The sequence below is a fragment of the Macrosteles quadrilineatus genome, unplaced genomic scaffold (assembly GCF_028750875.1).
Source record: "Macrosteles quadrilineatus isolate MER2022 unplaced genomic scaffold, UCM_ALF_1.0 Scaffold_7__1_contigs__length_78375512, whole genome shotgun sequence".
NCBI classification, from domain to species: domain Eukaryota; kingdom Metazoa; phylum Arthropoda; class Insecta; order Hemiptera; family Cicadellidae; genus Macrosteles; species Macrosteles quadrilineatus.
The window spans coordinates 38,174,525-38,197,614 of NW_026542600.1; the positions used below are offsets into that span (position 1 = coordinate 38,174,525).

A 23,090-nucleotide genomic window follows, 5' to 3' on the forward strand; every position below is an offset into this window, starting at 1 on the left:
CAAACAATTGAGTCAACCGATATGTCCATTTAAACTCACACAGACGTAATTGGCGCCGGCACGATATATCGTCGATTAGCGCTATTCGGATGAAACGCGAACAACGACATATAGCACTTTTCGGGGAAAAAGTCGCACAACGATGTATCGTCGCATAGCAATGAAAGGGAAGATTACGGCAATCCCTAAATGACAGACCGTATACTTCACTGACCACTATGATGTTAATGAGAATATCATGTTGAATTCACGGATCCAAATTTCCAAGTTTCATACACTGTGTATAACTGTTCAGCGATATGACTGGTAGAAAATCCGGCAAAATAAGCTAAATTTCTAGTATACGATCACCAAAGATAGTTTTAGAAACAACCTACGACTTTGGTATGAAAATTGTAAAGGAACTATTAACATTACGACCACAATTTTTACCATCAGAGGGAAATTGGGAATGATCATGACCACCCTACTTCATTAAGGCAAACAGTTTCTTCAACTTTGGGCTATAAAACTACCCTAAATTTTAGAAAAAATAAACAGAAAATAGTAAAATTTTATACAGCCTGATAACTTTGAGGTACGTGTTTTGTTAATCGTAACAAGGAATCGCCAACTCGTGATGCTATTGACATACTCAGCATACGAGATCTCTACAGAGTGATAAACATCTGCTTGACTCGCAAAATCCTCAGACTCAAGGAGATCAGTAACTGAGTAAGAGGCTGCGGGACCGTGATGAGGTCTCACACCCGATCTCGAGTCTTTTGGATAGAAGTTTGCCCTATTTCGGACCAGCCTTGTGTTATATTGTATTTCTGTTGTTAGCTTTAGGAAATAACAGGCGAAGTTAGTTAATAATAAGACTTAACTTATTTAAATTTAAAATTTACTAATTACCAATTTAAAAAATTATTTTTTTTATTTAAATTTATTTTTAATTTTTTTTTATTTTTTATTTTAATTTTTTTATTTTTATTTGTAATCATATTTTTTTGTAATTTATTTGTTTATTATTTTTATTTGTAATTTTTTTTTATTTGTAATTATTTTCTAATTTTTATTTTTTATTAATATTTTAAATTTTAGTTTTTATTTTTAATTTTAATGATAATTTCCGGCTGTCTTTCGTGTTTTCCTTTATTTTTTATTAAGTCGTCTTAAGAAACGCAACACTTTTCAATGTATTTATTTATTATTTTAGTTCACCACCCAAAAGTCTAACATTCATACAACCTCTGTCTATCAATACATTATGTAGGCCTATTATCGAACCCCGAATGGAATCAATGATCAATTCAAATCAAATTTTCTTGGAAACTATTCATGCCTTAGTCACTGCAATTTACAATGTTGCTTCTTATCCTCAATAAACACGACCTACTAGTTCGTCTCAATAAAGTAGATCCACCTCACAATGGATTAATTCAGCGCAAATGTTGCAATAATGTGCAATAATAGTTCCGAGATACTTTGCCTTCTTCCTTACCAGGTAAATCGGTGACCTAACATAATTTTGCTTACGTATGTCCTTTATTTAGCAAAGCAAAGGCTAAGCGACTTGTATGATAAATCGCAGGAATTTAAGCATACCCAAAAATACCAACAATAGTTATCTCTAGCGTAGGAAAGAGGTGACAAGTTCACACGAAGGTACAGTAAACACATCGGCACCACGCTATAAGAAGATATAGGGGGTTTGTTATTTTAGACCCAAAGTAGTAGTACATTTTTTGTCCTAGGACGCTAGACACGTGCCTTTGGTTGTTTCTAACATTAATTCCGGCTAGACCTAGGAATTGCGGCATTATCACTTAGATAAAATCCACTAGTAATTTGGCCGGATTTCAACCCGGGGCCCCAGGGACCAAAGTCCCGCGCTCTAACCACTAGACCAGCTCGCTCCCAATAAAATATTTGTTACATTGACGAGTCTGGGTTTTTTCGAGCACTTATAAACAATAAAATATAACTTAAGCAATACGTTATATGTTTTAACATAGTGTAGTGCAAGAATGGTTATTTGTGTAACTAGTGGGCGAAGTGGCAGTTTGCACTCGCGTTACACATTATATCTTTTCTACAGTTACTTTCCATATAAATAATAGTCTTTCAAACACTGTACAACGTGTTTTTAAGTTAGGTTAAGTCCAAGCATTTAACGAAATGTGTGCGGAAAAAGTAAGTAAATGCAGCAATTAGCAACTTTCTGTACTATAATCAGTGCAAGGAAGCCCACTTAGTCAGGTGACTGTAGGAAAAAGTAATTCTTATAAATGCGTCAATACTCTGTTTGCCATATAAAACACTAAAATAAGAATGTTACAACATAATTTCAACCTCCATAAAAATCTACAACTTCAAAATAGTTAATCCACTAATCGAGAAGGGGGTCCAAAATTGTAAAAATACTGAAAACTTAATGGAACTATTTGATACACTTGTAACTTTGATACACTTGTGTATCAAATAGTTCCATTAAGGACACAGTAGGGCCTATACAACTTTTTTGTTTTGTTTATATACAGCGCATACACTTTTCTACTACAACTTTAAGTTCTCCTTGGAGTAGGATCCACAACTTGTACAAATATTTGTTAAAACATGAGTTTTACTTTCTTTTAAAGACGCTTCTAAAAGTCTTGTTAGGTACATGTATAATTTGGTTACAATTTAAATAGTGAAAAACTACCCGATATAATTAATTATTGTGTTTATGAACTCACAACGTTAAGAATCATTTTAACTATTTACATTTAATTTAAAATGTTATGGATTACTTTAATTTTAAATAAGCTATATTGACGTCTCACTAAATTAACATTAAGCTATTGGCTTACCTTGTTGCATAACGTCAAGGATATTCCATCAGCGGATTATTATTTCTAGAGAAAAAATGGAATTATAAATTTCTTTTCTGTAATTGTATATTTTAATTAAATGGCAATAATGCCAATGAAAATTTGCCTGGTTTGCAATGTTTTTAATAATGTACATTCTGAACCACAGATCTCTTAGTAAGCATTGTAGCGCGATGCCTTTTATGTAAACGCGATGTTTTTTTATATATAAACCAAAAATTGAAAATCATTCTGGCCCTGTTTTGTTATTAGTTATGTATAAAGTTCCAAAACGACTCAATAAGTCTCATCAACAATCAAAAAACGTTAAATTAACCTCTCGATGATTCAAAGAAATAAAAGAGCTATTTTTGTACCAAAAAGCCTTTTACCCCTTTCAACCTGCGCAACTCGCAAATAAAGTCAATCTCGTTCCATACGACTTTCTTGGTAAAGGGTTTATAAGTGTCCTTTGTAGACGAGCTTCAATACATGTTATAATTCACTATTTATTAATCTAAAGAATCCAACCTAATCTAATCTTGCTCAACAAAGAAGACCTAACAGATGATTGTAAAATTCCTTAATTTAGAATTGCCCTTGTCGCCAAAATAGGTAGAGCGCCTTTTAATAGGACAATGTTGTGAACAAGTGAAATTATAATAATAATTCAATTATAAACTGAGAAATAAAGTAGTAATATATTACACATCAAGTAACCACAACAAGTCGTAAGTGGGGGAATACGACATCCAACCTACATTTTTAGAGCTTGTAAGTGTTAGAAAAAGATGTTCCTTGCGAAGGAATAGGACATGACATCCCGTATCGAGTGAAGGGAGGGATTGTGATATTCTAATGCAAGTTAAGCGATGGAACATGATATTAATTACACAAGTAGAGGGATATAACATGATGATACACAACAAGTATAGGGATAGAACGATGGTTCACAACAAGTAGGGGGATAGAACATGATGATTCACAACAAGTAGAGGGAAAGAACATGACATTTAACAACAAGTAGAGGGATAGAACATGGTGGTTCACAACAAGTCGATGAATAGAACATGATATTTATCAACAAGTAGAGGGATAGAACGATGGTTCACAACAAGTAGAGGGATAGAACATGATATTTATCAACAAGTAGAGGGATAGAACGATGGTTCACAACAAGTAGGAGGATAAAACATGACATTTAACAACAAGTAGAGGGATATAACATGATGGTTCACAACAATTAGAGGGACAGAACGATGGTTCACAACAAGTAGGGGGATAGAACATGACATTTAACAACAAGTAGAGGGATTGAACATGATGGTTCACAACAAGTCGAGGGATAGAACATTACATTTAAGAACAAGTAGAGGGATAGAACATGATGGTTCACAACAAGTAGAGGGATAGAACATAATGGTTCACAACAAGTAGAGGGATAGAACATGATGTTTCACAACAGTTGAAGGATAGGACATCATGGTTAATAACAAGTAGGATGTCTTGTAAAATTGAAATACTGTCTAGTGCGTATCGCCGCAGCGTCGTGGCGTCAGTGTCAGTGAGTATATGCGCACGTGTGCGTGTGTGAGCGTGACATTGGCTGGTATCATATCACGTGACCTACCCAGTTCCCGATAACCTTGAAAATCACACGTGACTGCACAGCTTGACCATGGTATACGCCATTGCACAAAATGGCTTAGCAAAGCAACACAATGTCCACTAATTGCAGCTTAGACTGATCGCCCAGACTGTTACCAAAAATATTACCAAGTACAGTATGCCAGTCTAAGTAGGTGTTTCAAGTTTAATTACAGATCAGTGAAATTCATTATAGTAATAGTATACAGATACAGGGAGATATGTATTTCAAATAAGACGCGTCAAACGTGAATATTTTTTATCTGTGACCGTTAAAGTTTTTAATAACAAATCTTTGTAGCTGTAAGTCATTCTGAAAATATATTGATATCACCAGTCAAAGAGAGATTAAAACATCTTTACTTCCACGAAAAATTGAACTTATACGAGAAAACAGTTAAATACTGTGAAAGTGAAATATTATCAAACTCATATGTTGATAAACTGAATTTCTAAATAATAATAAAAAGAATAATAAAATTAATTAATAGCCTTTCTCATTAATAACCCGTCTTTAAGGGGTGGAGGGTGGGAAAAGAGGCCTTCCGTTTTTCCAGTACGGTAGTTAACTAATGTATTGTCAGCCGCCAATCTGTCTCCTACATTTTTTACTATTGACTTACTGTACGAAACCGTATTTTTTAGTGATATTATAATGTTTAAATATAAAATCTTAAAGGTGTGGCGTTTGATATTGTTGTCTACCTTATCATATCTTTCCCATACAGATAACGGTTCGCTGCAGGCTGCCAGTAGAGGCCGCCAGCGACTGGCCTGTCGCAACAATGAGATGACAATTAATTTCAGTTATGTTACTCCTGTCCCGTCGTAGTGGTTGTGTGATCGACGGTCGAGCATTAATTGCGCCAAAGAGTTCCTTAATTGCCAAGCCCTCAGAGGGTCCCAAAAAATATCCCTTAGTTGTGCCAAGTCCAAGCCGGGTAGAAGTTAGTTGCCGGCAGAAGGAATGTCCTTGTTTACGTGACATCCTAACCTAACTTAACCAGACCGAACCTAACCCAACATAATCTGACCTAACCTACTCAATTATAGAGGCAAAGACGACCGTCACTTGGTGCAGTTAATGAACGTATCGGGTGGCTCCCTGGAGTAGTTGGCGCGATTCAGGAATACCCGACCAACTATCCGACTACCTGACTCAGGCGCAATTAATGCCCACCAGTGAGAGTCTTTTCAGAATGGGATTAGGTTAGGTAGCAATTAGGTTAGGTTAGGTTAAAAAACCTTTAAAATTTTTTCATTATTTATTGCATACAAAAAGGTTTCAATAATTTATAGAAGTGTTATTGAAAAAAATGGAATTGCGGGCAGAACGGATTTTCACGATTTTTTTATTTCTAAATTTCAAAAAATCTTCAAAAAATAATGATTTTCTACTAATCACATGAGTAAATTTTCCTTTGCAGAAGATAATTTCGCATAGTTAAATTTAAAAAGCTGTTTACAGAATATTGTTCTATTATTTACAGAACCAAATAATATTGTACATATTATGTTTGATCAGAGTTTCAATTATCTACGACATAAATGTTTCTGCTAAAATAAATTGTATTTTGATTTGAGCATATTAATACCAATTATTACATTTATATTACCTCCTCGTGAAGCAGGGTAATTGCATATTATTAAAAGTTACAATACCAAACTGGTAGGTTTCTCGGAATTGAGTAGTATATTACCCCAGTCAATTTTTCAAACTACGAATTACAAAAAAAGTCAAACACTTGTTTAAATTGGTAATTGTTGTTATTTGCACCGTAGTGTGGAAGCTATTACGCATACGTCATTTAAAATGTACACTTAATCTTCTTTCATTTTATCAAGGAGCTTTCTATCTATTTTTGTAAATCGCATTAAAGATATTCGAACATATCTCATTTTAAGGGCCAGAGGACACTCTTTAACTTGATTCCGTCTCCGCAGCAACTATGACGTACTGGCAATATTATGAGCCTGTTGATATCATCCATGTGTATTTAGTCTAACTACCTGCTTCAATGGTTGAGAGTTGCAACAACTTCGGCTTTGTTGACCTTTAAATGTAATTTGAAATATGTATGTAATCATAATATTAAAACGAAACGTTATTTATTAGTAGTAATATTAGTATTAATGGAATTAATAAGCACAGTAAAGCAACGTCCTAAAAATAAGTCCTCACCAGCAAATTTTCCAGTGTATAGTGCGTAAAATAAAAAATTAACATAAAAGTAAAACATAAAATGTATGTAGGCAAACAGTTTAAAAAAACTCGCCTTATGCTTAATTACTGTGCATTAGGTTTTACCTAGGCATTTTTTTCTGCGCTAAATATCAATGTTAACTTGGGAGTTGGAAATTTGGTAAAGTTGAGGAATTTTCATCCACACTTACCCAAATGCCAACAATGCTAGTGGCTAGGAATGAACAAAAACATTGTAAGAGTTATATAGCTTTTAAGCGAATTTCCTAAATAGGTAATAATATATAGCCATGGGTGATATTCATTAATGGTTGGTGGGACCTAGACCCGGGACCGATTTACTTTTTACGTTTTGATTAATGTCCCCAGAGGCCAAAATCGCCATTCGTTAAAATTTTTATTTATGATATAGGAACCAGCGTCCAGGAACCAGCAAGATCAAGTGATAGGAACTGAGTGTTAGGGGCTTTGATTTTTTTTTTCAAAAATTGTGTTTTGTTCTTACTCATAATACATTTAAATATCCAATTGTGATCACAGCTATCGTGTAGTGCTAAAAAAACAACATATATTATATACTGAGGCGAAGTTGTTCGAATGTTAGGACTACATATTAAACAAAAAGCTGTACATTTAAAATTACCATGTTATTCTTATGGAGATTAAGTAAACTGTTGTAGTTTGCATTTTATGGATACAGTGTGATAAAATTCGACAAATTTATTTATTTCATACTATACTATCAACGTTTAACAAAAAAAAAACATTTTCTCCTTCCCTGTAGCAGCAAACCTGGGTACTTGTCGTCGTCACTGTGCGCGATTCACTGACAATTGTAATATCTTGGACGATGTCTGAAATCCAGTCAATGGCAAAATCTAGGATTTATTTCAGCAGAAATAAATTACCTTGAGTGTTTGACAAATAAAAAAACAAACTAAACTGTAAATTTAAATGAGTGTACTAAAAACAGTCTTTCAGAAGTAAACAAGACCCAGTCTCTCAGAAAAAATATTAAAATAGATATTGGAGTTTTAAACTAATAACCTATTAGGTATATCACAACACCGTTAAACCTTTTGTTATTTAAATAAGGAATATACTTTACATGTTTAAGGAAAGACTTGGTAAGAATCAAATATGACAAATATTATTATTCTTATGAGAAGAATATTTTACACTAAATAAGCGTATATTGTTTTAAAACGTTTGCCGATATTCCCAGAAAACTAATTACTGGAAACTGTGTAATCATTAGCTATCAAATATAAATCTGAATTTAAACCCGCAAGTTCCTGCTACATATGAAAATTTCATCACTATATTTAAATAAACCTGCTGCATTAAGATTTTAAGGGGAAATTTTGTAAATCCATTTCATGCGACGGACTATTACACCAGTGTTTACATAGAGAACTAAAGTTTCAATATGATAATCATTTATACAGGGTGATTGGTACTCAGTGTGACAAAATTTTTTTGGTGTAAGTGCAAATTAAATGAAGTGTGATGATGCATATCAAATGTTATAAGTCTAAAAATTAGGTTCCCAAAAAATTATTGTTTTTGTTTTTTTTTTCAAAAATAACCATGCTTTTAAATTTAATACACAGCGATTTCTCAATTACCTGTATATGGATTTGAGTAGATAATGTCATTTTCGTGTTCTACATTAGATTTTTAACAAGTATAATAGAAAATGACGGAGGATCAGTTGTAAAAACTCCATTGTAAATAGATTCAAAGATAAAAGTTAAGATGTTTGATAAAAATTAAAAAAAAAAAACAATGGTCTATTGCATTTTTCACACCCTGTATACAAGAAAGTGTCGGAATATGCTAAAACCACACCATTTTATAAGCTTTTTTTATAAATCTTAACGAGACTCGACACACGAACGACGCACGTCTACATGTCCGTATTAACTAAAATAAAAGTAGGCCTGCCGTGTATTTTTTTGTTTTATTCGTGATGTATATAAGTGTAAAGTTCGTGTACGTGTTTCAAAACTTCAAGACGCACCCAATGGGGAAGATCAAGATCTTATATTAGGACTGATGATGGCAATTTATTCTGCCGAAATGCATCTCCTGTAATAGGGCACAGCACATAAGGATCGACTGGCGGACACAGGTAATTTAACCTTTTATTGAACGTTACCTAGAAAAATAATTAATTGAGATAACTCAGCTGGATAAGTATATAATCATAATCCTGGACACTACTTGTTTCTTAAATTATTAGCAAATTAAATACAATTGCATAATTAAATTAAATTTGAAATAATTTAAATCAAATTAAAAGGTGAATATTTTCAAACATGTTACCTAATTGCTAAACATGGTTTGTAGAATTATTATTTAACTTCAAAAAAACGAATCTTGTTTAAAAAAATCGTGTTGAAATAAATTGTCCTTATTGTTTCGCATAATTAAAATATTTTCAAATGGTCAAATTCCGAATGGCATATCATTTACGATGTCCTGCTTATGATTTAAGGTTTTGTTAAATATTTATTTTTGATCAAAAAAACATCTAATAGAAACAGCAAAAAACAAATACAAAACATTATAATACCAAACAAAATACTTAAGATCTAAGTAAAAATTTACAAACTAAAAGTAATTCATGGTCACAAATTTGGAACAAAAGCATTAAATTAGGCATTTCCTTCCGCTTAATTATCCACGGAATGTATCACCGGCAATGAGATAATAATACCCCCACCGCAGCAAACCTGCAGACTAAGCGAATTTCCATGTACTGGGCTGGATTACTACTCAAATATTCCCTATAAATTGTCAGATTTATTTCCTATTTAAATAACATTAATTTTAATGAGTACTTAGCTTTGCTGCTATAGGGAAGGTAACGAAAAAGTAAGTCAGTCCTAGGTCTAGTTCAGTTCATACCATGAGACCTACGGTAATAGCTTATTCCCTTTATGGTAAATTCTCTAAAAACAGTTTAAATGCAAACTTTAACAATACAAACTAAATAATAATAGTAATTATTGCATTGAGGGCCTTTGGTTATTCCAATTGCCTCACGCTCTGAAGCACCAAGGCACATATGCAATGATTGTTCAAAACTCAGGGAATTCCCACATGCTAGAGAGCAGCTTCATCCAATGCAACTTAACCTTAACCTTTTATCAGATTTTTATCCATCAATCTCTAAAATTACTACCAATCCAGAAACCCCGATAACTGACTTTTCCCTTATGTAACTGTTGATAACGTAACTTCCTCTAAATCAATATCCTTGTTTACAGTAAACAATGAGCTTGGTGAGTCATAAATACATTGTCAAAAGGTTTAGTGTAAAGTCCATTGTAATTAAATATTCGCCACTATCGGAAGGAAATTTACATTTATGAGTCAATTGTAACTTTCGATAACTTTACTTCCTCCAAATAAATATCAATGTTTGCCCATTAAGTAACAATGGAATCATAAATTCATTGTCAAAAGGTTTTGTGTCTAGTCCTTAGTAATTAAATATTCGTCACTAAAGATCAGTAGGAAATGCAAATTAATTAAATATTGTTTAACAAACCACACTAAAATTAATATTCATAGGATGCTTTGCTTATTTATTTATTTCATATCAACGGCAAAAGCCAATTTCAACATCAGATTTCATTAGTAAACAACAACATTGATACAATATTAACAACGATCGTTAAAAGTGGAAACGTGGATATAACAATAATTATTATTCTAGTGCTAACGTAGATAATAAATACCCCCGCCGCAGCAAACCTGCCGACTAAGCGAATTTCCATTTGTCTGAATTGATTTTCAATTAAATGTATTTAACATTAAGTTTAATGAGTACCTAGGTTTGCTGCTACAATAAAACTAATAAAGTGCATTTTTTAGTAAAATATTAATAGCTTTGTATAAAATAAATAAATTTTCCAAATTTGATCAAAATATATCCACGATCGTTAAAAGTGGAAACGTGGATATAACAATAATTATTATTCTAGTGCTAACGTAGATAATAAATACCCCCGCCGCAGCAAACCTGCCGACTAAGCGAATTTCCATTTGTCTGAATTGATTTTCAATTAAATGTATTTAACATTAAGTTTAATGAGTACCTAGGTTTGCTGCTACAATAAAACTAATAAAGTGCATTTTTTAGTAAAATATTAATAGCTTAGTATAAAATAAATAAATTTTCCAAATTTGATCAAAATATATCCACGATCGTTAAAAGTGGAAACGTGGATATAACAATAATTATTATTCTAGTGCTAACGTAGATAATAAATACCCCCGCCGCAGCAAACCTGCCGACTAAGCGAATTTCCATTTGTCTGAATTGATTTTCAATTAAATGTATTTAACATTAAGTTTAATGAGTACCTAGGTTTGCTGCTACAATAAAACTAATAAAGTGCATTTTTTAGTAAAATATTAATAGCTTAGTATAAAATAAATAAATTTTCCAAATTTGATCAAAATATATCCATAAACAAGCAAACTACAACATTTTACAATATTCTCCGTAAGAATAACATGGGAATTTTAAATTTAAATTTTTTTTGAATTTTTTGAATTTTCTCCGTAACAATAACCGTACAAAAACACTTTGATATACTAAATTATTTATTTTTTAAGCTCATTAAAAAGGTCTAAAGTGAAATTGGGAAATTTTGTGTTTTGAGGGTCAAAAATGAGAAAACCCATTTTTACCCCATAAAAGGTCCCGTAAAAACCCGTTCCCATGGTCCGATCATGCTGGTTCGCAAACTCATTCAAGTTTATCCCGCCTTACACCTTTAAACCAAATTTCATCAAAATCGGAAAAAATTACTAGTTATCGCGTTCACAGACGTATACATATACATAAATACATTTATAAAATTTTGAACGAATGGTGTTTTTGGCCTCTGGGGACATCAAAATGAAAAAGTAAATCGGTCCCGGGCCTAGGTCTTACCATGGCACCTACGGTAAATTCGCTAAAATTAAATATGTAACAAAATAGCAATAAAAAAATATGAATATCAAATATCAACATTAAATATACTCACTGTGTACTGAAACGTAGCATTAAATTACATCTTTTATGATTACGGAGAACCTTTTAGACTTACTAGGTCAGGTATACTCACTTACGAAAAATATATTAAGCTTTGGGAAAAATCAAAATTGTTCAAATCTTTAAGTTAAGTTTTAACTTTTAACTACTGACATTCCATCCCCATTTAAATCTGTAGCCAGTTTATGAAACCAAAATCATCGTAGTTGATGTGAGCCACCGACAGATTGTGCTGATCTAAATTACTGATTTCTGACGAATACACAATATTTTTTAACAATTCAAACTAATGTAATGACTTATTGTGAGTTATAGCAACTATTATGACCCATCAACGGTTTATTATCTTGGAGTAAAGTAACTGTCAAAGATGTTGTAAGATGCGTATTGCGGCGGTATTTCCTTTAATTGATTTACCTTATGTTAAAATAACTTACGTATCGTTGATAAAATGTTGAGCAACTTTAATCATGAACTAAACAGATATAAAAATATTTCACGTCTTGAGGTTGCGATCAGCTGTTTTCTATACACCAAAAATACATTGTCATCCTATTAGGATTCTGAAAGCTGTTTCCAGAACGTTATTTGATTGATGATCTGATGAATGATTTTCAGAACTACACATTTATAATTTTATTTGAGAAAAAGTCAAACTCATTTCAGAAAGCGTCAATTGTATTTCAGAATTATCATTTTTATTTCATAAAGTATCATTTGCATACCAGACTAGAAACTTTTATTTCAGAAAACAGCAGTTATATTTCAGAAGAAGAAATTTAATTTTTGAAATAGTCATACATTTCCGAAATTGCCAGTAATACTTCAGAATTATTCAAATGTATTTCAGAAATAGTCAAATGTATTTCAGACAAAGTCATTTTAATTCCAGAAAACAACACTTTTATTTCAGAAATGATCATTTATATTCCATAAATAATTATTTGCATTTCAAATGATAGTAATTGTAAATGTAAACATTCCGAAAATTTCAAATAAATTATACTGTTTCCAAATACTTTCTTATTAAAAGCATAGATAAAACATACTCCAGTAGATTTCCCATCCTAATGGAACAGCTGAAGCCAAATTTATTGTTAGTTCCATCCGGTGTACTGTAGATCTCGTGTTTTGTTTACAATTTATTTCTATCATTTTAGGGTTAGTTTCTCATGATTTGTGCCTCACTGTTTGGTTATATAGCTAGTGGAAAACGTGGACAAGCTATTGTTTATGATTAGATAGTTTTATTTGGTTAAACGAGGTTGTAAATAACTTAAATACTGTAGCAAAAAATTAATTGTAAACAAAACACGACTCTCCAGTACACCGGACAGAAATAACAGTAAAATTGGCTTCAGCTGTTCCATAAGGATGGGAAATCTACATAAGGGAGGATGTTTTATCCAAGTCGCTGAAATAAGATCGAACAACATTTCTAAAAGAACTTTACAAAACATTTGTACTCACACGCAATTCTACACATTAGACGTGTGTTTACAACCGTTCATGCAATATCAAACTCAATATGTTTTAATGTAGGCTGTTATTGGTTGGGGTTGATGACTCCCGACATTCTTTTGGTTGAAATGCATAGCAATTGTTTGGCAGTGGTCGAATTAACACTAGTCCCAATCGAGCCAAAAACTGATTTAGCTGCAAAAAACGCCTACTAAACTACTACTATTAGGTAAATACTTAAAATACGCTGTTTGCGATAAGCACAATGTTTATACACATAGTAGGCAATTAGGAATTCTTCTGTAATGGGAAACAGACTAATTAGGCCGATTTAGTAGCAACAGCTGCAATTAGAATCTACGCAGACCTTAACTTTACCATCAAAATACGTCCTCTACTCAAATCATACGACTCTGCAATCACTATATTTGATCTAAAACGATACTCGACGCACAGACATACGACGTATGATTGTAGAGAAAGCGCGGTGGTGATACATTGACGTCACCTGACCACTGACCAGTAGCCCTGCAGCTGACGTCATCAGCTGATCCACAAGGAAACACATGGAGACCTATCACAATGTTAAACAACACGTTAATGGCCAAGAGGTCTGCGATAGAAAACTCGCCAGAAATAAACTTTGTTTGGAGTTACAGTAAACAATACCGGCGAGGAATTCGCAAAGAATGCTAACACCTTACCAGAAGTGTTGATTTTATTTTCTAATTGTTTTAGTTTGTATAAACGGTACATAAAATTGTAACTTATAAATTGATTGTACTAGCATAGACAAAAAGAATTAAATATAGACCGTCAGTTGTGGTGCGGTTACCATAGGTTCTGGCGTACACGGCTAGGAGCGCCATGTACTTACGGCGTACGCGCTACGTAAACTACACGACGCTCCCAGCTGTGTGCGCCAGAACCTATGGTAACCATGGTAATCGCAGCACGGCTGACAGTCTGTATTTAATTATTTTTGTCTATGGTACTAAAGGTACTAGCCACGGAACCATATTAAATATGGATTAATAAATAGGCAATTACAAAGTGAACAGCTCCAATAGGGTGTTTAGAATTAGTATTGCACTGAAATGTCTAACGTCTTGCTTGTTAGTCTCGAAACTGCTGATTAGACTTTAAAAAAATTTTACAAATCGAAAATCAAAATTTTACAACCATTTTCTATATAACAAGCATAACTTGATAGGTTGAATTTTTAAAATTGACTTGACATGGTAGCTAGGCAAGTTAAACATATTTTTTTCAGAGGTTTAATAAAACTATCATTTTTGCAGGTACAAAAATATACCCTTAGGCCTACATGGTTTCAACATGGAAATTGAAAAAGAAATCCCATATTTTCATTTCATTCAAAGCTTAAAAAGAATTACGGCCGAAATTAGTAAAACTTTGTTGAGAAAGTTATTTTTTTAATATTTAAAGAAAAAGAATTACTCCTTTTCCTTTCCTTTTCCTTTTCCTTTTTTTACTGTTTCCTGAAAGAAAACACCTACCTACAGCCTTTTCAAATTGAAGCCATAGTATTCATTTATTTAAAAAGCTAAGGTAGGCTATCTATTATGATGTAATTTGTAATCTTTCTACGTATATTTTACGATGTCAGCTAACCTTAGAATGTAAAAAGACGATACCAGTTTTTTGGTTTCCAAAACATTCCACTGTTTCTACAAAATTATATATTTTTGGAGGAAATAAACATTTTTTAGTGCAAATCACTAGTGCCTTTTCACTTAAAATTTAATTTAAAATACAATAACCCTTGTGAGACATGAATATATATTTAAAATGCCTACACCTTCTGTACTTGCCTAAAAATATGTTTATTTTATTTAAAAACCCAATATTTTACTATAGATGCTACACAATTTTAGTCTACATTACAATTGACAGTTTACAAAGTGTGGGTGTAAAAACTAATCAACATATTTCAACCCTCTACATCAATGTTTAAAGGGAACATTAAAGGTAGCCTAGCTTATTAATGTAGAAGAGCTGAACTGAAATAATCTTAAGCCAATATTTTATGAACATTAGGTAAAGCGATGAAAATAGATTTTAGTAAATAATAAAACCTTGCTGTTAATTGAATTTACTAGATTTTTACATGATTTTGGTAAAATAAAAATTACCAGTTTTAAAGTTTATTTACTTGTACAGTTGAACCTCATTTGTACGAACCTCAATAAAATGAATTCCTCGATAAGACGAATTTTTTTTAATGCCCTTGACACTTTCATATAGGTCAATGCTAAAAACACCTCTATACAACGTAGTAATTAAGTTAAAAACCTCCATAAGACGAATTTGTTTGCGACATGGGCTAGGACTGATTTACCTCTATACAACGAATATTCTTAACGCAAAACCTCTACAAGACGAACGCGACCTCTATAAGACAAATTTATCATAATCTTAACCTCCTTAGTACGTAGTTTTCAAAACAAACAGAAGCTTGTCTCAACATAAAACCCCCACCCATCCCTCCTTCCTCAGTCATTGTTTGGAGAAACCTTGGAGCGAGGAGAAACCTCTATAAGAAGAATAACAGCAGCATTAAACCTTGATAAAACGACCCTCTTTATTAAGAATACCTCTATAGTACGAATTTTTCCCGTACCCCTTGAAATTTGTCTTATAGAGGTTCAACTGTATCTCCATTAAACCCAAAATATCGACAAATTAATATTGGAGTTATGTTTGTGTATGGTTGGTCTAGTGAAAGAGAAGGACTTATTGGATACAATGTTCAAATCCCTTCAACCAACGATGGTCTTGAGAGCTAGGTAATCATTTTGAGATGTGTAGTCTTATCAAGGCCTTTGAGTTAGTTATGTGATCTTATCTTAGCTATAGGTCCAGTATCAAAAAATCGAAAAAGCACAGATCCCTTATTAGACATTGAGAACTTTCTTTGAATTGGGGGAAAATAGTCTTTAAGACCAATGTTTTTCATCTTAATTTATCATTTTTAAGAGCACTAAACATATTGATTCGTCCAAAACAACTAACATATGAAAACTCTAGGGTTTTGTCCTGTTTATCAGTATAAATTTATTTTGTTCTTTAAGGTACAGACAGAAGTGATTTTTCATAATGTTGTTCACAACTTATATATAATTTGTTAACCACAGTGAGTATTCGACTTTGTTGTATGCTACATTTAGAAAATCACTTATCAAATGAAAAGAAACATAAATACTTTTGAATAATATGCAATCATGTTCCAGCACTTTTGTTTAGTTTGAAATTTAATTACCTACCTTATAATTTATTAATTTAAAATTCAAGCTGCAGGTAAGGTAAAAACAAAGTTAACTTAGGTCTTGTTTATAACTGGAAATTAAGCTGATATTAGGAATAAGAAAAATTTTGCTCCTTAAATTCTTGGCAAGTTCTAAGAGTTTAAAACAGGAAGAACAGTTTAAACTCTTTATGCAATCAATCATATACACTCATATAGGCCTAGGCCTATATTTATAGTGTGAAATTTCCGGGTTGCTTCTAAGAAGAGTTCTTCACTAAGCCAACTAAAGTGGACAGATAAAATGTCATTTTTACTGATAACACAACTGTGCTTTACTCTTTGAATCATTTTCAGATAATGAAGTGTAGTTATTGTTTATTGAGATGTGACAAGTTAATCTTTGCACCAGCTATTCCTTCGCAATTATAAATATGTCAAATAACACTTGTAATAATATATTTACACTGTTTACTCACAAGACCGTAAATACAATGTAAAAGATAGTAGTGGTGATCGATTTCGATTAGACCCAATGAGCAAATGGCCAAAACATTTGACTATTGGGTCTGATGATGATTGGAGTGTCCAATCAAAATCGATCACCACTATCGTCCTCTATATGTATTTTCAATCTTGTGAGTAAACAGTATAACTGTATTACAAGTGTTATTTTACATATATTTGTAGGCCTACTTTTAGGTAATTAAATAACAAGTACGATGCTGAACAAGAAGTTATTTAGCGAAGCTAGTCAAGCAAAGTTGGCAGCAAAATATAGGGATATATTTTTATCACTGAGGAAAGTTTAACTACAAAGTGGAAATTATTTTATGTAAGCTTGAAAAAAACTTCTTTTACCTAAGTAGGCAAGAACATTCAATATTAAATAACAAAAAACTTTGGTTGGGAGATCTTGGGTGTTAACTTGAATTTTGTTTGACAGGACTTGTGGATCCTTCAGCCAGCCACTAAAGATAAGTAAAGTTGCAAAAATCTTCAGAATTTACTTGCGTTGATCTGTCTTAATAAAGTCTATGATAATAAAAAATTAAGACCTCTTTCCTGGGCTAAATTCAAGGCAAGGCATTGAAGCCCAGCTTAGTTCATGTTAACGTAAACACTGGGAAAAATCCAACAGAAAGGGTTTAATCTAAAATATGATTCATAATCAGAAACTCCACACCCTAGCTACATGATTGTCTGTCGTTCCACAGTTAAAACTCAAATAATTATGTCAACCAATCTTAGTACAGAAGTGAATGAGCAGCGTCCACTCCCACTGCATGTGCAAAATGGGAAAAGATCAGTCGACTCTCTCCACATGAGAAGTCATATCTGATACCTATTTAAACCATGGAAATACTCCCACGATGATTACACATTTTTATTTTAGATCAAATATATTTAACGCTATGTAATACAAGGGAATACTTAAAATAAATACCCCTGCCGCAGCAAACCTGCAGACTAAGCAAATTTCAACTTGTCTGATTACATTTTTATTAAAATATTTCCATAAATAAGATAGATTTTTATTCCCAATTTAAATGACATTAGATTTAACAAGTGCTTAGGTTTGCTGCTATAGGGGGGGTAAAAAGTGTTTTGGACCAAACTTTAATAGCATAGTATGAAATAAATAAATTATATTAATTTTACCAACATATATCCAAAACAAGTAAACTACAACAGTTTTAATTTTGTCCATAAGAATAATATGGAAATTTTAAACTAAATTTTTTTAATTTCTCTGTAACCTTTAGGCATACAACAGAGCTTCAATATACTAAATTATTCTTTTTTTAAGCTCTACAAAACGGTTTGGAAAGAAATTGCAATATTTTATGTTTTTAGTGTTAAAAATGGGAAAAACCAATTTTTACCCATGAAACCCCGTTCCCATAGTGTGATCATGCTGGTTTTTCGAAATCGTTCAATAAACGTAGGTTTAACAATTCTACTAAATTTCATCAAAATCGGATAATTTTTAATAAACATGTACCTATATATGAATTTGAACAGAGGGTGTTTTTGGCCTCTGGAGACCTCAAAACAAAAAAGGAAATCGGGTCCAGGTCTTACCTTCTTACTTTCTCATATTGGAAATTTGCTAAAAAGACTCCCGATTTATAATTATGTGTACGGTATGGAAGTGGTGAAGTGATCACAATCATAAAACTCTTTTACCCTCAACTGCTTTTGGATAAATATGTTTAATACGTTAGTACCGTTTAATACCTAGTAGCCTATGGGAAATTCGCTAAAACCAAACATAGAGCTGATTATTGTAAATAGTTTAACGACTTTATGAATAGGCTAAAAAAAGCATGTCACAGTGTTTTTTAAACTGCGACAATGTGAAAATTTAAACCTACATGGTAACCAAAACCAAAACTGAGGTAATTTTTAAATAATTGTAGCCTAAGGCCAGGCGCACACAGGCGATTTTGAGTCACGCAACAGTTGCCCGACTAATCGGGGGACTGTTGCGCAACCCACTCGGAGACTCTGAAGTCTAGCAACAGTTGAGCTGGAGTGCGCACACAGGCAACTTTTTAGTCGTGAATCTAAAATCTTTAAGACGCAAGTTAGACATTACATTCGTTAACAGCGTTAACAGTACCGAATGGATTTCAATGATACAGCCGTAGTATGTGCTTTGTTGTTGAAGTTGTGATTTTTGATTTTATCCTCTTGTGTTAGGTTGTTCTAATCTTTAGTAACTGCCAAGGACACTTCATCCCACAACTACTTCTTCAAATTAATATCCAAACAGTCTTTCAATGACTTTAAATATAAAGGCGGCCTCTTGTCAACTTAATCAATTAATTGTTTGACATCCTCATCAGGGAACTCGTATTTAAGTAATTTTATAAAAACTTCACACAACAAAAAGAAAGCAAACACTAGTGACAGATCTGGCCACGAGTAGTTGAATTCCTCGGGTGAGACTAAGCGACACAGCGACAATTTGTTGCATGTGTGCGCATCTACACTTGGTTCAATGGATACCAAACCTGGAGCGACAGTCCCGCAACAATTGAGTCTCAGAGCAGTCGCTGGCAAATTGGGTCTGGGAACATCGGTTGCAACAGTTGCGCGACTGTCCCTAGACTGTTTCCTTGGTGTGCGCACTCCAATTTAAAACAATGTTGAACATTTTAGTCGGGCAACTGTTGCGCGACTCAAAATCGCCTGTGTGCGCCTGGCCTAAGTTACACATTTAATTTCTATGGTCATCATATAATTCCAAAAAGCAATCGTTTTAAGTTTTGACTATTCTGTCATTCGCTACTATTACTCGATTGCTTCAACATTTCCTACTATTCACCCAGTTTTTCTTTAAAAGAATTACTACAGTTCTTACAGCTGTAATTAACCATCATGTTTATTGTTTGCTCTTGGATAAGCCTACTATCTATTTGATAATTGATTTTGCTACAGAGTTCTGGATTTTGCAAAGAATACGTGGAAAAAACAAGGTCAGCATCAACAAAATGAGCAGCAATATCATGCCCGGCACAATACTTTAGCTATAAATATAAAACAAGACAAGGAACATTATAGCCTGGAAAATGTAGGAGGTCTTCTGATGGTAAAATAAAATAATTAGTATTTACTTATATACAATAAAAGAAGGAAATTAAGTTACCAGACAAAAGAGTAGCCTAAAATTTATATTTAAACTAGTAGATCTACGCACCCTAGTGATAAAGCTCGGCCTTTTTATTATAGGCCTACCTAAAAAGCAAAAATTACCTGTAGTGAAAAATCAACAATGTTAGGCCCAAAGCTAAATTCATTTAGACCCTTGTCTTACAGTATTTTTATGAGGAGAAACAATGTTGATTTTTTAACTCCTGAGTAAGGGAATAAGGAATAGGTAGATACTAGGGACTTTCTAGTAAAATGTAGCCTATGCAGAGACAACAATAAGTTACGAAGGAAATATTTCTGGTTTGGAAAACACACTACGGGTGCAGTTTCTTAACTGGGCTACCCTAATATCGATTTAAAATATTGATTAACAATTGATATTTCAATTATCAAACCTTCATTCAATTTTTCATAATCATATAAAGACTTATTATAAGTTAAAAGTGTTCTAAATTAACCAAACTTGTTGTAATAGTTCACAAATTGTAATTAAATTTAAACTGTTCTAAGCAAACGAATCTTTCTGTAGGCAAATATATTTACAATCGGTTTTATAATGGAAAAAGCATTAGGTGAAGGGAGGTCGGGCCTTATGCAGATTTGTGACTGTATAAGTTCTTTGATGGTAGGTTGGATTAGCCTAAGTAAGTTAAAATAAGATAGTTTCAAAAATGCATCATTTTTTACATCGTAACCTCGTTCTTTAACCCAATGTTCCAATGGTAATAATAATAATAATTTGTTTATCGTAGGCGACAAAATACAGTACATTGTATTACAAACATCAGATAGCATAATATTTGTGAAAAAAAACAATACAAGTTATTATTTACATTTTGTCAGGTTTTTTTTACACCAGTACCTTTATTCCGCGGTATTTCCTACAATTTAGATATCTCAGTGTTCATGAAATCTTCAACAGAGTACAGCACATTGGACACCAAAAGTCGTTTTAGCCGAGTTTTGAATTGTTTTTTTATTTTATTTCGGCATGTTTGATGCTGGCAGGAAGTTTGTTGAGGATTGTGATACCAATCTGCGATGGCAAAGACTCAAACACCACACTTCTATGCTGCAGAGTCCGGTAATCATCCCTGCCCCTAGTCTCATAATCATGGACGTCTCGGCCCTGCACTAGTGGCCATTTATACTTACAGTACATGGCCACATCCAAGATGTAGAGACAGGGTACAGTGAGCAATCCCAACACCCTGAAAGCATTTTTACATGAGTCTCTCCTCAACAATTTGAAGATTATCCTCACTGCCTTCTTCTGCAGTTTGAAAACTCGTTTGATGCTGAAGATAGCACAGCTTCCCCGCAGTCTTATTCCATAAGAAATGTGAGGGTAGATGAGACCAAAATATGCCATTAAGAGCACTTCATTTGTGCAGAATTTTGCATGGTTACGTAAAACAAAAATTCCAGATGTAACCTTGGCACAAATGTGATAAACTTGATCTCCCCAGGTTAGGCACTTTCAAAAATTTAATGGAATTTGCAACCACTAACATACATCATCCGCCATAACCACAGGCTGAATATTTGCTCCCTGTTGCCGTAAACAAAATAAGACTACTCTGGATTTGGAATGTTTTGTTTTTAGATTCATCTCAGGAAATGTTTGAATACACGAATTCAAATCGACAAACAACATTTAACCTCTGTTGGTGATAAAACAATATGCATGTGGCTATCTACCATAAATAAACAACCCGGTTAACAATAACCTAAACTTAACTAAATCTAACCTAGGCCCTAACTTCAAAACATGAATCCGCACAACCCTGACTTCCCTTCCACACATAGGTAGGCCTACGCAAATAAGGTCAGTTCGGATGCAACATTAATCAACAACCCTGTTAGAGTGGTATGTGTATTAGGCTATTCTTTGTCTTCCTGTCTCTGTTCCACATCAGCAGCCATTACCAGAAACAAATAGTAACGCTTCAACAAATTAAGCGCACAGCAGTGAAACAACAAAAGTTTAGGTTAGTATTCTAGATATCCATAAATTGGGATTATCCCGTAGGCCTAGGCCTATTCCGTAAGAATTATGAAGAAATCTTGAATGAAGATTTAATAATCAATATTTTTTATGTACCGTAAGTTGAGTTATATTAGGGTAGCTCAGTTAAGATTGCAGATTGCACTCCCATAGGCTATAACCATTCCAAAAGAAAGTACCCTAATGTTATTATTACTAGAAAAACTTCATAGTTCACTTAATTGGCAAGAATAATATAAAATTCAATAAATTGTGAGTCCCAATAAAGTGTGTTGTCCTAGGTCTAACCTTAGACAAGTTAGTCTGGATTGGTTTTAGTTCCGCACTTGTTGATTATTCTCGTTAGTGTTTTATCGTACAAGGAAAATAGAGCATATTAGCCTATTGTGCAAACCGTCCAAAATAAATAAATGGAGTTATTCAGTTGTCGAAAGTAAAACATACAAACCAGATGAGTTTGAAATTAGGGTAACAGAATAATAAAACTTGTCTACTTACAACAGAAACGTGAAAATGACGGAAATACGAGTCTGCGTCGAGTAGTCGTGCACTTCAAATGTGTAAAACAATCCAAATTGTAATGGATTTAGGAAACAAATACCACTCAACGAAGTGTACACTGCGATGGATAACAAATGTTCGAAAAAACGCACAATATATTACTCATATTAACAATATTCCTAATCAACCCAAGAAAGATGTAAACGACTGACGTCTTCTTTAAGCAGACAGACAGATCTTCTTGATGTCTTCTGCTTCTCTCCATTCTGTTCTTCTATTGCCATCTAAACATAGAGGAAAAAGGAATCCATACTTCTAAAAGAACTACTTCATTACAAAGAGAATCAGTGTGGTTTTTGTGTATAATAAATTAATTTTATAAAATCAATGACTTTATTATTTAGTAAGCTTCGAGTAGATTGTAAAACTTAAGCGTGTTTTGTCGTGGG

The 23,090-nt window shown here is 33.0% G+C and overlaps 1 protein-coding gene across 2 annotated transcripts in view; it reads right to left on the minus strand.

Annotated features, from left to right (window-relative positions):
- Positions 1-22,881, minus strand: part of LOC128997896 (uncharacterized) — a 91,422-nt gene extending 68,541 nt beyond the window's left edge. For both annotated transcript variants that reach the window (XM_054423687.1, XM_054423685.1), the window contains exon 1: positions 22,639-22,881. The gene's annotated coding sequence lies outside the window, so the exon portion shown is untranslated. The remainder of the gene's footprint in view (positions 1-22,638) is intronic.
- Between the last annotated feature and the right edge of the window lie 209 nt (positions 22,882-23,090).